Raw genomic sequence first — 18,063 nt, 5'->3', positions numbered from 1 at the left:
AATATTTTAGAATAAAGGAAGAACTCAGGAACACAGAATAAGGAAAGGAAATTTCACACACGGTTCTTTGTGATGAATTTTGTTTATGGATACTGTTGGTATGCATACATGTACAACACTTGGTGACTGGAAACTCTGGTTGTTGATGCTGATACAAGTCGTTTTTGTGTGGTTGCAAGGTTAAGGTTGTGGGATAGGTAAAGAAAGCCAGACCCCCACAAATGAATGAGTTTGTATCTTCCGGTCTGCATCAGTACAGGAGAAAATAAAACCTGAACTGAGGGAGAGTATTTGTATCTTGCTAATCACCACCATGTGAACCACACATAATACTCTTTTGTGATATTTATTAAATTAGCCTCATAGCTACCCACTCTCCACCCCATCTAAGGTATTTATGAAGGACATTTTCAGATCTGTCTATAGGAGAAGTCCTGCAAATAGGATTAATGACATCAATTCAAAATCAACGCCAACACCGTGAACTTGATCATTAGTGATGGGATAAAACAAAGATGCTTTCTGTTTCCTATGGCCCTGGGTATCTGGAGACTCAAATCGTGAGTAAAATGGAACATCCTAGATGCTGTAACAGCCCCATAAATACCTCCTCTTCAGAGCAGAGGCTCTGTCTCTGGGGCTGAGATGCTCCCTTTGAAGTCACAAGGCAGAAGCTGCGCCCGTGAAAGAGGCATATGTCAGTATTCCCTGTTGCTTCGGAGACTTTTAAGGAATACGAGATTTATCACAGTTTTCTTGCAGCAAATTTTAGTTTCATCTAAAGCCTTGATCAATGAACTGTTCTGTCTTTGTAGTTGACCCGCCACGGTAGTTCCCATACGTGTGTGCCAAGAAGCCCTTTTGGAATCCGATTAAATGGGTGACGTGACATTTATAGTTTCAGAGATTAGAACACCTGGAACGAGGCCCAGAATTTATCGGGTCTCTTGGGGAGTCTCTAGTGCAAAAACAACCTGGCCCTTGCTGGAGAATCCGACTCAGAGCCAGCCTTCTGCTCTCCCCTGATATGAGGTCTATCTCGGCATCAGCAGCTCCCCTGGGTCAGCTCTCATCCACCATACGTGCTCAGTAAACATTTTGTAGTCCTAATTTGGTTTAATGTTGCTTAGGAACTAGTTAGTGTACCTGTAAATGCCTATCATCGCCGGAAGAGGAGACTAATGATAGAATGGGTTCAAAGCCTCCATTCCTACTAATGTTTATCTTTCTATCTGCCAAAGCACGGCCATCACATAGTTATTTTAAAAGTATACATTTCCCAAACAAGCATATACTTGCCCACAAACACACTTACACAGATGTATACCTTATTTTATTTATAATTACAAGAGCAAACTATGTTTATTTTTTTTAAAGACTCACTTTTTTATGTGTAGGTATTTTGCCTGTATGTGTCACTGTATATCATACATATGCAGTGACGGTGGAGGCCAGAAGAGGGCAGAAGATCTCCTGGAACTGGAGTTAAAGATGGCTATCAGGAGCCAGATGGGTGCTGGGAATTGAACCTGGGTCTTCTGGAAGAGCAGCCAGTGCTCTTGACCACTGAGCCATCTCTCCAGCTCCAACGTATGCTTGTTGTAAAAGCAATAGTAAACACAAGCATTTTCCAACCTCGTGGTATCACCAGTGTGAAGATTTGGCCACAAGACCATTCGAATAATTCTGTGTGAACTATTGGTGGTGCAGAAAAGTTTCAGTCAAGCAGGGTGTGCACACTCTGGTGAGGTCCCACACCCAGCCTCAGCAACAGCTCACAACCTCAAAGTGCTGATTATGTACAGTGCAGGAGGAGGGGTTGGCTAGTCTTTGCAGGATTGCTCTGTCAGGGAGCAATCTCAGGCTGCTTCATCCTGGGTGATCTGTAGGGAAGCAATCCCAGGTTACCTTCATCCTGGAAAGGAAAACTGCAGTTGCTTGTCCTTGTATACAATTACAACAGCTTCATCTTAGTGAGTGGACGTTCTATTGCTATGAAGAGACACCATGATGGTGTCCACTCTTATAAAAGAAAGCATCTAATTGGGGCTTGCTTATAGTTTCAGGGGTTTAGCCCACTATCATGGTGGTGAGCATGGTAGTGTGCAGGCAGACATGTTGCCGGAGAAGTGGCTGAGAGTTCTACATCAGGATCTGCAGGCAGCCGGAAGAGAGAGCCATTGGGTCTGGCTTGATCATTTGAAACTTCAAAGTGGTGAACTTCCCCCAACAAGGCCACACTTCCTAATCCTCTTAAATAGTACCACTCCCTAAGCACTTAAATACATGAACCTATGGGAGCCACTCTTATTCAAACTAACACAGCTGTCAAAGTTGGACAGAGGAAGGCTCTGCCTTTCAAAACCTGATTAGGGAAGGCCTTTGCTAATTTCCCATGCTCCCGAGGTCCCCATCCTTGACATAGCCTGCTCATGTCAGACAATACACATTCACTCCACACTTTCCTTACTGTCTGCAAAAGTCCCTTTGAAAAGGATTTTTTTAATTAGCTTTCAAGACATTAGAAAAAAACATTAAAATTCACCAATAAGCCATAAATCTATGGAAAATGTACCTGGTAAGTGGGGAACTTACAGACGAATTAACAGCATCCCCAACTCGAGAGGCGAAGGCTGGCTTCTGCAGTAAGTCCCCAGAACACTAGGGATTTTTAACCCAGTTCTTTGCTTAAATAATTGTGTTCAGGACACCTGAGGTGGATGGAGCTTACCTTAGTTAGAGTAAGTGAGGTGACTTCTGACTTCCAAAGGACACTGGAAATCTGTCTGGGAAAATGACAGGGAAGGAAATTAGGAGCAGAGAAAAGCAACAACGATAGCATTTAGATAACTCAGGCGTTGCAAAGGCTCCTGTAGGAAGGCAGAGACATTTAGTGTCAAAACCTGAAGCCCTTCAGCCAAGGGAAGCCCTCCTGGCTGTAAGGCTGCTGGGAAGCAGGAGACTTGCAGGAGCAGTGATTTCCATAATGCAGCCAATAGTGAAATGGTTGTGGGAGCAATCTGTCTTGAGCCTATTTTTCTGTCCTAGTCAAATGTCAATGAAGTGTGGGGGCAAAAATAAGATACTCAAGACAACACGTCAACAGGTTTGGAATGCATGGATGCAGGAAAAACCTTACACGTAAAGTAACCCAACCAAAAGAGTCAAGAAAGACAAAATATGAGATACAAGAAGCTTTGATTTCTTGGTTTGACCTAGAAGATTTATTGAAGCATGGAAGAAAATTAAAGGGATTCCTTGTGACCCAGCAAGTAGACCATTCTTGTTTAAATGGCAAAAGGTTCAAGAATGAAGGTGACTTCTTTTTCATATGTTCAGAATCAATCAGTTATCAGAGGGTTTATCTCTATAAAGGATATTTTAAAGTCACTTGGGGTAGGGGATTACCAGAACAGAGAAGTGGGAGGGGTTGATTTGGGAACGGTCGGAGGGAGGGAAGAGGGCTTATGGGACTTATGGGACTTATGGGGAGGGGGGAACCAGGAAAGGGGAAATCATTTGGAATGTAAACAAAGAATATAGAAAATAAAAAAAAAGTCACTTGGGAATTTAAATGTATCCACTTGTTTTATAGACTAAAATTCAAAAGTGTCTAAATATGAAAAGACAGATTATTAACTGTAAAAGCAAATGCAATATGATTACATTTAGGAAACAAACATATACACTCAGAGGGAGACTGTGGGGAGGAGGATAATCTGGAAGAAAATTTACGAGGGCTTATTAGTATTTATCTTATTGATAAGAATGTGTCTATGACTTAATTTCTACATTTATTTACTTGTATTTATTCATTTATGGGTTTTTGAGACAGATCTCTGTGTGGCTCTGGTTGTCCTGGAACTTTCTATATCAACCAGGCCCAAACTGACAGTCATCCCCCTGCCTCTGCCTTCCAAGTACTGAGACTAAAGGTGTGCATCACTCTGCCCAGATCACACTTAAATTTTTAAGGTTAGTCTGTCTTTAGCCTCTAGTCTACCTCTGTATGTGGTGCTTTTGTGAAAATAAAAGGCATAAACTTCCCTGAGAATTACTTTATGAACCCAAATTTCTTTTTCCTTTATCTACATTTAACCTGTAGTGCAAAATATAGTTCTGCCAATAGGTTTCCCTGCCTTCCTTCAGTATTTAATCAGAAATATAGAGGTTACATAGATAAGAAACTTGGTTGATTAAGTCTAGTGAGTCATATAACTGAAAATTTCCTCAAGCACACCTGTTTTAGGTAGACTTGGCTGTCTTATGCACAACCTGTGTTTTTAATTTCTCTCAGCCTCACCAGAGAGACACGTGGACAACTGGGGTCAGGATGGCACATTGACCTCTTGGATCATAACAATGCATACAAATTAAGATTAAGTTTTAACGCCTGTGTCCTATGGATGGCATATCTCTGATTGAAACCTTAAGGAAGCCTCTGTCACACACACATACACAAAAATGAGACTATTTCTGAAAGGCCTGTGAGGAATAGGAAGAGGCCTCTCTCGCTTTACAGTGTGAGTCACACATGTGTACTGACACTTCACTCTGACCCCTAATTATTTCCAACACTAGAGATGTTTTATATGTATCTTTCTTGGGTATTCACAAAGGCAATGAAGAACAAGTATATATTTGTGAGTCTCAGAAACCAGTACATGTTCCACATGGGAAAGGAGAAGATAGGGAGAAAATATCATATATTTCTCTATAACTTTCTGTGTCAGCCCTATGGTGGCTTACTTCTCTGAACACTGTGTATGTAAAATCATATACTTGATTGTGAAAACATACACATCCTAGGGGATGTGCTAGACAATCGGGAGACAAAGAACAATCAAACATAGAGTGAGCATAAATTCAGGACTTTAAGAAACTTTAGGGACAAGTGAAAAATAGTCATTCTAGGTGGGTAGTTAGTTAGTTTGCTTTTTCAACACAGGGGTTCTCTGTGTAACCCTAGCTGCTCTGGAACTCTGTAGACCAGAGGCTGGCCTCAAAGCCAGAATTCCCTCTGCCTTTGCCTCCCAAGTACTGGAATTAAAGGTGTGTGCCACTGTTGTAAGCCATTGTCCATCAATATTTCTTACAACTTACATAGATGACAAAAAAATGTGTTGATTAAATCCGTGAGTAAATTTCAGCACTCATCTCTTTGAGATTCTTCTTCTTCTTCTTCTTCTTCTTCTTCTTCTTCTTCTTCTTCTTCTTCTTCTTCTTCTTCTTCTTCTTCTTCTTCTTCAATGTTTATACTTTTATTATATTTTATAAAATTGAAGGCTATAAAATACTGGCCTTGAGGGGCCTTTACAATGCCATTTTTAATGGTTCTTTTTTATTAGATATTTTCTTTATTTACATTTCAAATGTTATTCCCTTTCCTTGTTTACCCTGTGAAAACCTCCTAGCAACCCCCCCCCACACCCTCTACTGGCATTCCCATACACTGGTACACTGGGGCATCCAACCTTCACAGGACCAAGGGCCTTTCCTCTCACTGATGTCCCACAAAGCAGTTCTTCTATTTTAAGAAGATAATTTACTGTTCTCACCAAGGAATTACATTACTCAAAATTCCACTTTGGAACCTTAAGTTTTTATCACTAAAGAGCAGGTGGGAAGCGAAGTTTGGTTTGGGGCATTTTGAGAAGAGTCTCACTAGGTGGCCTAGGCTTGTTCTTAAACTCACAGCAATCCTCCAGCCTCTGCCCCTCCCAAATGCTGGAATCGGAAGGGTGAGTCAGCTTACATAGCTCTAAATATTCTTAAAGTTTACCTATTTGAGAAATTAAGAGGATTTTCAACCACCTCCTTTGATTGCCTAACAAATCTATGAATTCTATTAATGACTCTCATTACTTTGTCTCTTGTGACCAAAACGACCTTTCGCTTGCGACACCCTTCACTCTCCTCCTGAGTGCAGTGGCTCTAGGCTTGTACCACCAAGGTCAGCTCCTTTTTTCAAAGATTTTTGTCTTTCTTTTATCATGTTTTTCATAAATTGTGAAAACGTGCCAACGGTTTTCACCAACCTGAAGACAACCTTTGGTAATCTCTCACAGTCTATAGCATTTCATGTCTAAACCCATAACCTTTAAATTTTTTTAAATGTACTTGTTAATTTATTTATATGCATGGGTGTTATGTTTGCATGTATGTCTGTGAACCATGTGTGTGGCTGGTGCCCAAAGAGTAGAGAAAAAGGAGTGGGATTTCCTGGTACTGGAGTTCCAGATGGCTGTCAGCTGTGGAGTGGGTTCTGGGAATTGAACCTGGATCCTCTGGAGGACCGGTCAGTACTCTTAAATACTGACTCATCTCTCTAGCAACCAATATTATTATCTCAACGTTCCTGTGTATTTGCATGTCCCATCCCCCACTCATCCCTAAACAGCCTTGGGGCAATGGTTTACCCATCTCTGAATCTCTGGTGCTAAGCCCAGAGCCTAAGGCACAGATTATTGCTTAAAAGAAAAAAAAATATTCCAAAGGACAAATGAATGAGCTGTCAGACAGACTAAATTATGCCTAAAAGTGCCTTTTAAAATATTTCAAAATTCTATAGTGCATGAGTAAATTATACCTCCCTTCTACTTGAGGCAAATCTCCCAGTGCTTTGTAATCTCCATCCTCAGACTATTGAAGACCCCGGAGACCGACCGGTGAAAGAAGGAAAGAATATATACAAATGTGCTCTGTTAGACTGCAAAAAGTGCTAACATGATGTTAGGATGTCCTCATTCTAGCAGCCTTATCAAAAGAGGAAATTAAATTTATTGGCCTTGCAAGAGCTTGTGGTTTGTGGCTTCCACGGAAGCAGGAAGTGAGGTCTCTGCAAGAGTGGCAGGGAAAAGTCAAAGGAACGATGCCCGATGCCAGGAGCCAGATCGCCACAGCCTTCAGCTTCTGTGGGAGGCCCTGAAGCAGAACTGAAACCTGTGACGCAGGGCTTTCCCTCATGACTTGTCGTTGGCCGTTCTTAACCACTTAATGAGATTGTTCTTCAAGAAGGTTGAGACGTGGTGATGTAAGCACAGAACCGGAATTAGCCGGTCATGAGCATGGACCGAGAGTACTCTGCCTATCACTGTTATTTTCATCTTCGATTCTCTCACCCCTTCCCTGCCCTCCCCCTCTGTATGAGGGTAGGAGGGTGTGCTCACACGTGTATGGCTGTAGACCATACCCATGCAGTGCCTTGGAGGCCAGACAAGGGCATTGGATCCCCTAGAAGTGGAGTTATGGTTGGTTGTAGCCACCATATAGGTGCTGAGAATCAAAGCCGGGCCCTCTGCAAGAACAAGTGTTCTTTTTGTTTGGTTTGGTTTTTGTTTTGTTTTGTTTTGTTTTTTTCTGAGACAGGGTTTCTCTGGATAGCCCTGGCTGTCCTGGAACTCACTCTGTAGACCAGGCTGGCCTCAAACTCAGAAATCTGCCTGCCTCTGCTTCCCGAGTGCTGGGATTAAAGACATGCACCACCACCGCCCAAGAAGAAGAGTTCTTAACCACTACCTCACGAATGAAAAAAATAAATAAAAAGGAAAGGAACATGCCTGGTCCTGGGCGTGGTGAAGGAGAGGTTTATTATAGATCTGTGCTGGAGCATAGCCAGAGGCAGTGACAACTGGCAGAATCCAGAGTGGACATGGCCCTGAGCTATGGGAGGAGGGAGAGTTGGGAGGGGAAAGGAGAAGAAAGAAATGTGAACCAGGTGCCACTGACAGGAAGCCCAAAGGTACTAAAATGGTTGGATTATATAAAGGAGTGCAGCCCAGCCCCCCCTGGGCTGGAGAGTTCAGGGTAGGGTGGGGTAGACCAGCCAGCAGGGCCCTCCTGCCTGTAAAAGGAAGGAACCGAGGGAGGCAGAGAGAACCTTGTAGCAAGGTCCGGTCTGATATGTGAAACAGGCACCTCAGCCATTTCTCCCAGGTTTGAAACCTAACCCAGGGCATGTGTAAAAGTCAGAGGACAATCGGTGGAGTTTGCTTCTCACCTTCAACTATGTGGGTCCTGGGTATTGAACTCAGGCCATTGGGTTTAATGGCCTGTGCTTTTACCTCCAGAGCCATCCTACCTGCCCCATGAAGGCAATATTGGGTTGCTCCCAGTTCTCCGTGGTCAGTTGGCAGCAGATCATGGTGAGGATGTCATAGTGGCATATGGCTGGTCAACTGATGGCTGGAAAGGAAAAAACTATGACAGACAGAGGGAGACCAGGGCCTCAAAATTCCCTTCAAAGGCTTCTCTTCCAAGACCTAAAACTCCCCAAAGTCCCATCTCTCAGATTTCCCACTGTTTCATACTACTGCAAAGCTGGAGACCAAGCCTCCAACACAAGTGTCTTTGTAAGTCATTTAAGATTCAGACTCTATGGGCTAGCAAGGTCTTCCTGGGTTAGGGTAGGATGAAAGAATGATTTTTAACAAGAACATAATCAACAGAGGGGCTAGCTCTTGAATCCTACCTGGAGATTCTGTCTTCCCAGCCACTTCCGCTGATTTGTTAAAAGATTTATTTGCTTGTTTGTTTGTTTGTTTGTTTGACGTATGAGTGAGTTAGCCAGGCAGGACCCTCAGTGGAGAGATAAAGACACCAACCCACCCACAAAACCTTAGACCCTAAATGTGTCTTGCCTACAATAAGTGCAGGGAGAAAGACAGAGCAGACTGAGGGAGTGGCCAACCAGTGACTGCCTAACTTGAGACCCATCCCATGGGCAAACACCAGTCTCTGACACTATTAATGATACTCTGCTGTGCTTGCAGACAGGAACCTAACGTAACCGTCCTTTGAGAGGTTCTACCAAGCAGCTGAAAGAAACAGATGCAGAGACCTTCAGGGAAATATTAGAACTCAGGAAGAGTTGAGAGACCCGGAGGGGCTAGGGATTCCACAAGAAGCAACTAACCTGGACCCTTGGGGGCTCCCAGAGATTGAACCACCAACCAAAGAACATACATGAGCTGGACCTAGGCCTCCTCACACATGTAGCAGATGTGCAGCTTGGCCTTCATGTGGGTTCCCAACTGTGGGAGTGAGGGCTATCTCTGACTCTGTTGCCTGCCTGTGGATCCTGTTCTCCTAACTGGGCTGCTTTGTCTGGCCACACCAGAAGAGGATATGCCTAGTCCTGCAGAAACTTGATGTCCCAGGTTGGGTTGGTAACCAGGGGTCCTCCCCCTGTCTAGAGGAGAAGGGGGCAGGGGATGATTGGGAGGGGAGGGAGGGCTGAAAGTGAATAAATAAATGAATGGGTTAAAGGTTTGTTTATTGTGTAAGTGTTCTATCTGCATTTGCACCATCCTGCCAGAGGGCATCAGATCCCATTAATAGATGGTTGTGAACCACCATGTGGTTGCTGGGAACTGAACTCAGGACCTCTAGGAAGAACCGCCCGCACTCTTAATGCTGAGCTATCTCCCCAGCCCTCTGCTGATTATTATAATGGTACTTAGGAAGAAATCAAATCCTACTCTTCCAGAACAATAATCCTTAACAGAAGCTCAGCTTCAAAATGAGGCAACATGGAAACCAGAGAAGACAACTCTGGGTATGAGGTATCTGTGAGCAGACATGGGCTCTAATTAGTAGCAGGTACATACTTTTGTTTTGTTTTGTGTTTTATTTTCCATTGTATATATATTTTCTTTTTTTTAATTCAATATATTCTTTATTTACATTTCAAATGATTGCCCCTTTCCTGGATCCCCCTCCCTGAAAGTCCCCTAAGCCCTCTTTCCTCCCCCTGTTCCCCCATCCACCCCTTCCCGCTTCCCTGTCCTGGTATTCCCCTACACTGCTGCACTGAGCCTTTCCAGGACCAGGGGCCTCTCCTTCTTTCTTCTTGGGCATCATTTGATATGTGAATTGTGTCTTGGGTATTCTGAACTTCTGGGTTAATATCCACTTATCAGAGAGTGCAGACCACGTGTGTTCTTTTGTGGTTAGGTTACCTCACTCAGGATGACATTCTCCAGTTCCACCCACTTGCCTAAGACTTTCATGAATTCATTGTTTTTAATAGCTGAGTAGTATTCCATAGTGTAAATATACCACGGGAGGCTACAGATATTGTTCGTGTCTGCCTTCCTCCTGTCACATCACACACTTACTTATTGTTTAGGACATTTGTTTCAAGAACTATTATACCGTTTTTTTGCACAGAGAAATCTCTCTCCCAAGCGGTGGAGAGCTAGGTTCCTCTCTGAGGAGGAAGTGAAGAGATCACAGTTGCTTGCCCTAATTCCTGGAACTTGTCTTAAGAGGGAAGTGAGCCATCTCCGTTTGTGAATCCTTGAGGGAAAGAGGAGGATCCTACATTTCTACAAAGTTTTTTCTTCTTCTGCCTTTCCTCCTAGTGTGCATCAGAACCTGTGGGTATTGGCAACTCTTTGCGCTTATGAGAGATTCCTCTCATCTTCAACCTTCAGTGTGATTTAGTCAGCTTACACTAGGCAATTCTTTGCAGCGATGCTAAGGTTACCTGGACACTTGCGGTGGAGCAGGTTTCCTCAGGAGATGGCGCTACAACCCACTCCCTCTGTCAACCGCCCGCATCTCAAAGCCCCTGCGGCCCGGCCAGGATCCCAGCCTCTCAACTTCGCTTGCGCTGTAGAGTTTGATCTATGAAGTGCCCATCATTCGGTTGATCCTCCAGCCTGCACCTGTGCGTTCTCGTCCAGATGCTACAGCCGGCGTCCCCCGCGCAGTCTGACCCCGGGGCATCAGTGTCCCCGGCGCAGCCTGCCCCCAGGTAGCCACCAAACTTAAGGACTGTCAGAAGGCCTTGGAGGTCTTCGTGGGTCCCGCGTGCTCATACCTGACCAGGAGCACGGGGCAACGAAAGGGTTTGGTCCTCCAGACGTTGCGGATGGGTCTGAGGAAGTCTGAGGACTGAGACTCACAGCAGGGGAAGCACAATGAGTGCCGATTCAGCGTGACTTTGGAAGGAACAGATTCAGAGTACAAAAGAGCTTCCAGCGGTCCGGGAGGGGGCGATATTCACCAAGCTCCTGCAAAACAGGGGGTGGCTAAGGATAGTGTTTGAATGGGAAATAAAAAATCTGAAGCAGAGTCCTTCTTACACGGGGAGGCTGGCCTGCTACAAGGAGGTTCTTATTTTCAAACCCTAAGATAACACAAGTGTGCTCCTGCTCCGTCTCCAGCTCCCTCTCTACATCATACACACATACACACACACAAACACACACACACAAACACACACACATACACACACACAAACACACACACATACACACACACAAACACACACACATACATACACACAAACACACACATACACACACACAAACACACACACATACACACACACAAACACACACACATACACACACACATACACAAACACACACACATACACACACAAACACACACACATACACACACACACAAACACACACACATACACACACAAACACACACATACACACACACAAACACACACATATACATACACACATACACACACACAAACACACACACATACACACACAAACACACACATACACACACACATACGCACACAACGCGCGCACGCGCTTCATTGACAGAGTAGCTGGAGAGTAGATGACTGAAGTTGCTATCAGATCATTCCCTTCATCCATTAGTCTAGGATTCTTCCTTTCCACAGCGATTTGACTGTAGATAAAGAAGCATCAACAGGATTCTGACTGGAGTCTGAGTCTGAGGGCTTGCTCTGTGGAGTCACTAAGGTCTTTGGACCCTGGAAAGTCTTCCTTAGAATGTGTAAGAAAACAACTTGAAAAAACAGAGCCCAAGTCAACATTCAACAGCTCCTAACCAACCAACCCCCTCCCCTGCCCGCAACTCCCCCCCTCACCTCAATCAGCTAAATTCAAGTAAGAAAGCAATGTAAGGCCTCCAGAATTGTTAAGATTCTCTGATGTCATTGGAAGAGCCTCAAATACTGTAGTTCATCTTTGAGACCATTATGGTATTTAAGCACACAATTATTTAATGACAGCCCTTATGTATATGACACACCATTCAAACTCATGCTTCTGTAACCAACTACCAACTTTCCCTCAAGACTGTCATTTATATTATTAAAATGATCCTATTTTAAGAGCAGGTTTGATGGCCTGCAATCCAGGTACTGGGGAGGCAGTGATGGAGGGTGGAGGGGTGAGGTGGGGAATCCAGAAGCTCTAGCACCCCCTTACCTACATGACTAGTGGGGACTAGATGATGAGACCCATTTTCAAACAACAAGAAGAGTTCACTTAAAATTGAAATTTGCAAATCTCACTACATAATTTTGAAAAATTGCTTGCATGCGGCAATTTAACCACCAGTGAATATTTTCCACAAAGTTCCTGCATTTCCAACCTGACCTGATAAAGATGGGAGAATTGAAGACTTTTCAACCTTCAATTTAAAAAAAAAAAAAAAGGTCTTTATGGCTAGGGTGAAAAGGAGCTGGTGAACTAAGCCAACGGGGCAGTCTGCCTTTACTACGTGCAAAAGCATTCAGACACATGGCGACCCTTTCGCAATAAAACTTTATTGATGATCGTTTGAAAGTTATAGCAACTCCAAGGTTATAAAACTTGCCATAAAATACCAAGCAGTCATTAGTTTACCTGACCTCATTTCAATATAAACTTCCACAAAACATTTTATTTTGTTCCTTCCTATAAGTGGAGAAAGGAACTCGAGGAGGCTAAACATAGCAGCCTTTGATTGAGGACCCAAGATCTGCCATTTGACACCCTGCTCTTCATGTCTACAAATAAACAATGAGATTTACACTCTGTTCTTACCTGTAAATATGCCGGTAAGGATGCTAACAGCACCTATAGTTTAGCTCCAACCATCCATTTGTAGAACCTGACCCAACCTCAAACTTGGATGAATGTTGTTTCTCCATGGAAGACCATCTTTAAGAGTTGTTAAGGCCATTTGTGTTGTAAGTCTAAGGAGCAAATGGCCTCATGTGTGTCATGTGACCCTGAGAGTGAGTTGTTTAACAGTGCAGTTGGGGCACAGAGGAACTGAGAGATGAATGGAGACTTAGCCAGTCCTCTACCCTCAGTTACAAGTTTGGAGGAAGGCAACTGCCCTGACTGAAATACCAAGAAGCCTGCAGGAGAAACTAAATCAAAATATTTGTCAAAAATATTACTGTGGTTCAGCTGACTGCTCGTGTGGACTTAGGGCCCAGATCAGAAAGCCGGCCAGGGGACACTGGGAACGTGGAGAAGCCGGCCCTGCTCCAGTTTGATTCTGCTGGAGTTCACGCTCTGTTGATGCTTTGTGTAAGGTGGGGCAGTTTACCTGCTTTAGGGGCAAAGGGATCTCTGAGCAACAGCAGATGGTAAGGATGGCCTTGTGTTAGCTGTGTGCTGACTTCTCTCCAACTTGTAGAGGTCTGGATACATTTTTCATGGGTTGTTTAAAATATAAGCTTCAAGACAGATCCAAGCATATATGCATTTATGGTGGTTTAGAAATCTAAATGAAAAAAGGGAACTACTTTATGACCTCACTGGAACTCATCTTGATAATGTTATGCTTAGTTTCCTGGTGTGCCTTAAAATATTTTGGGGATTTCATGGACTTTAAACCAGAAAAGAACAACTTAAAAAATCAAACTCTCATGCAAAATTCGACTTTCTTCTTCAGAATGGTGAGTGAGCATGTGCTTGGCAGAGAAAGGTAGCATCTCACAGAAAGGGAGCTAAAGGAAGAGAGAGATATAGGAGGAAACCTTGGAAAGAGTAAATTTTCCTGAGGTCCACCACACACACACATTGCACACACGCACACATGTGCACACATACACACACATACACACTCACACACAGACTCACACATTCATACACACACCGACTCACACACACACTTGCACACACACTTGCACACACACACAGACTCAACACACAGACTCACACATACTCGCACATACATTCACACACACAGACTCACACACACATTCATATACACACAGACTCACACACATACACACATACTCACACACAGTGACTCACACACAGACTCACACACACAGACTCACACCTACACACACTTGCACACACAGAGACACACACAAAGTCACACACACAGACTCACATACATATACAGTCACACATAGACTCGCAGATTCACACATACACACACACTCACAGACTCACACACATACACACACACACACAGATACACACACAGTCTCATATACAGATACACAATCACACACAGACACACACAGACACACACACAGACTCACATACATACACAGTCACATACAGACTCACACACATACATACACACTAACACAGAGACACACACACTCACACACAGACTCACACACACAGACTCACACTCACACACAGACTCTCACACACAGACACACACAGTGTCACACACACTTGCACACATACAGAGACTCACACACACTCACATACATGGTAGGTGCTTTTGAGTTGCCATTTTATGTTCTATGTGCATAGGTCCAAGTACTGTTGCCTTGCATCCAGAAAGAGGCATTGTGTTTCTTCAGAGTAGCATCAGCTTCCAGAGTGGCAGGGGAGGAAGTCTGAGAACCAAGGAGCCTCTGGAGTGAGCATGACATCTTTGTCAGGCTCAGAGACACAGACATCAGAGACTGGAGATGTAGCTCGGTGGAAGAGCTTTGGGCTATTACGTATGGGACCCTAGGCTTGGATTCTTGCACTGAAGAAAGTGCAAGAATGGGAATTTTAAATTCAGTCCTTTGGGCTTGGGACATTTTGGGAAAGCTCTCACCATGAGCTATCCTCAGAGAGAAGCTGACAAATCGCCTTCATAACTGAGATGGCTACATTTATGTATTGAGACCCACATGAGTATAGAAACCTATTGGCAATAATACATCCTTAGTGATAGCAAAAAATGTAACGTTTGTGTTTATGTATCTTTGTTATTAGCCCAAGTGTTCATTTTGTTTTGTGTTTTGTTTTTTCTAGATTCTTGGAGGGATGATGAACGGGAGAAAAGGTCTCTCTCTTTAAAAAAAAAGTTACAGAAAATAGATCTTCATCCCCCCCCCCCAGCATCCATCTCAGAATAAATAATCTTTATTCAAGAAGGCCATCCAGACTCCTCGCACCGGTGCTTCACTGCGGCCACATTAATAGCTCACTAGCAACCTCTAGGCAATTTTATGCAAGTATTGATTTTCAATGTTTGTCTCTTCAGAAACTATTTGTTTGGACCTCCTTTTCTGATTGTCCCTTTCAGCCTATTCCAAGGAAGATACAGATAGTAGCTAAAGGAATTCCTAAACCACTCTCAGTTTTAAAGAGATTGTAAAGTACAGCAAGGCACACACCTCAGCCGCTTACATTCTGTTCCGAGATACTGGCTGTTGTTGTTGTCTTTTTTTTTCCCAAGTATTTTCATTTGCCTTCCTGGATGGTTAGCTAATTAAGGTTTCAGTAAATGAGGAGAAATTATGTTTCCAGTATGCTTACACGTACATTTGTTTGTAATTTTTTGACAGCTGGGTGGTAGAGCTATGAAACTTCAAATTATATCTTAGGTTCTGGTGACTTGTACAGACTGTCTAACTTTGTCCTCATCATTTTATTGACACAAGAAATTTTCCCAGAAGATGGGAGGAAATGTGCTTCTATGCGGTGTCATCCGAGTGTGTGCTATTCATTCCTTCTATAGAATTCAGCATACTTTTTTTTTTTACCCTAGGGGTACATCTTCTAAATGAGACTAATTTGCTCTAATAGAAATAATGGTGTCTTCTATGCACCTAATACCTTTATCCCCAAACATTCATGTGCCTTAGCAGTTCCATGATGAAACACACTGATCACACGCATGCTGTGGCCAGAAGCCATGGCTCATCTTACCGGGAAACTGCAAAGTTAACCCTGTGTTTTCTGTCCTCTCTTCTTTCCTCCTTTCTGCTGAGGAAAAAACACCAAATCTCCAGATAATTTTGTCTCACAGCTAAATATTATAAAAATAAGCCTAATTCCAAATAATAGCATCTTAGCTGCCTTTGAATTAAAAGAAGAGACCAGGGGAGGTTGATTTTGGAAGTCATAATTTTTAAATAATTTGGCTATATTGGAATTTCCAGAACTTTAATAAATAGCTTGTCTTTCTACTATCGATCCTTCTCTTGAGGGGAAACTGTGGATGCAAAAACTGAGAAAGTGAAAACCAAGGAAACTGCACCTGCTTCCATCAGTTCCCACTTGGGAACATCGTGTGTGTGTGTGTGTGTGTGTGTGTGTGTGTGTGTGTGTGTGTGTGTGTGTCAGAGTTGAAGAAATGTCTAGAACCAATTCTGAGTAATAAAATTCTGTATCTGAGAGATCCGAGAAGTCTGTTAGTAATCACCACCTGCTTCTAACATTTTTTAATGGACTTTTAAAATGTGAATTATAAGCTAATTTGCTATCTTTAGTTTTAAACCTATTTTCCCAATACAAACAATGTGATACTTTCCTCTGGCAACTCTGAACTCTGCTGGCTTGATACATTTACACTGCAAAAGGAATTTGCCCAGGCTGGTAGGCTGGGATGCTTTTTCTTTTACATAACAGTGTCAGTGGTGGCTGTCCTAGTTGCTAGAGTGGCCTGGCTAGGAAGACTTGTGGTGTCCCATCCTTAACAGAGTCAGGAAGCTAGGGTGCTTTAACCCAACTGACAGAATCTTGAATTTTCTATTCCTTGATTTTCAGGGGTTTACTTCCCCCCCCTCTTAATCTGGCATTCCGAGCAATCCCCCCCTTACATCCAGTAATGGGATCATTATTTCTCCCCCTAGTGAAAGGGTGTCTCTACGAACAGAACCATGTGTTGGAGCAGAAGGCAATCCCAAAGGAACTGGATTAGAATCACTCTGGCTATAAAAACTGCTAAGGGAATTTGTGTTGTCAGCTCGCCAGAACATCAGATTCACACCTCTGGTCCTGCAAGAGGTGCTAGGGGGCTTTTAAAAAATCCTCTGTAGCTACAACCTTGGCTTTCTAGCCCTCTAAATAGTGGCTCGCCCTTTAGCCATTGCCTAGGGCTGTTGGCTTGACCCTGCAGGAAACAGAACTAAATCTTCTTTCCCCAGCCCTCCTGAGCCACCCAGAGGATCCAGCCGGTCCGGATTAGCAATACTGGTACAGCTGTAGTATATGCAGGGCACTGGCTCAGCATTTTGGGTGCTAATCCCCAGCCACCACAACCCCACCCCCACCCCCTCAACCATTATATTTCTAGGCTGAATAGACAACAGCAACAGAATCCAAACAACAGCATTTCAATACCCAAAACCAACTGTAAAACAGACTTTAAGAAGAATTTGTACAAAAAGTAAAGAACTGTGAGACTTGTTCCTGTGGTTTAACACCCTCCAGTATTTTCCTAAATGCTTCCTCAAAATAATCTCTTTCTTACTTTTTGTATTCTGGGCCCATCCTTCTCACTGAGGAGGTTTTGGTTTACTTCTCTGTTTTTATTAGTATTAGTATTATTAGTATTAGTATTAGAGGTTTTGTTTTAATTAAATTTGTTTTGTCAAATGCTACCTGACTTAGATGTACTCTTAAACATTTGTGGATCTGTTTAAAACTGCCCAGGTAGTTTTATTAGATGTGTTTATTGTTTCATTATATAAATAAGATTTTTTAAAAAAATAGTTTTTCGTGTCTATGCAAAGAGCAAAAGTCAACATTATTATTTAGTTTTCAACTAAAAAAGAATTTAGGCAAACTGGGCTTTAGTAGAAGGGTTTTTGCCCAGCCTGCATGAAGCCCTGGGTTCAAACCTCAGCACTGCAAGAGAATAAAAAGATGTGAGCTAATATATACTAACTTACAACATTTTGTTGTTGAAAGGTAAATCATGTGATGTAGACAATCTCCTCCAGCTCAGAACCTCAAAAGCAAATGTACCTGGCGTCGAAATTCGTTTACTATGCAATTATATTATACTGTATTGTATAATCTTAGTTTATTAAAAGTAGATGTGTGGAGGGTCGTTTTGTGTGTTTTCCTTAAGCTTCGGTTTTCTATTAAAAACTGC

Source organism: Apodemus sylvaticus, chromosome 6, assembly GCF_947179515.1.
Source record: "Apodemus sylvaticus chromosome 6, mApoSyl1.1, whole genome shotgun sequence".
NCBI classification, from domain to species: Eukaryota; Metazoa; Chordata; class Mammalia; order Rodentia; family Muridae; genus Apodemus; species Apodemus sylvaticus.
This window is presented reverse-complemented; position numbering follows the sequence as displayed.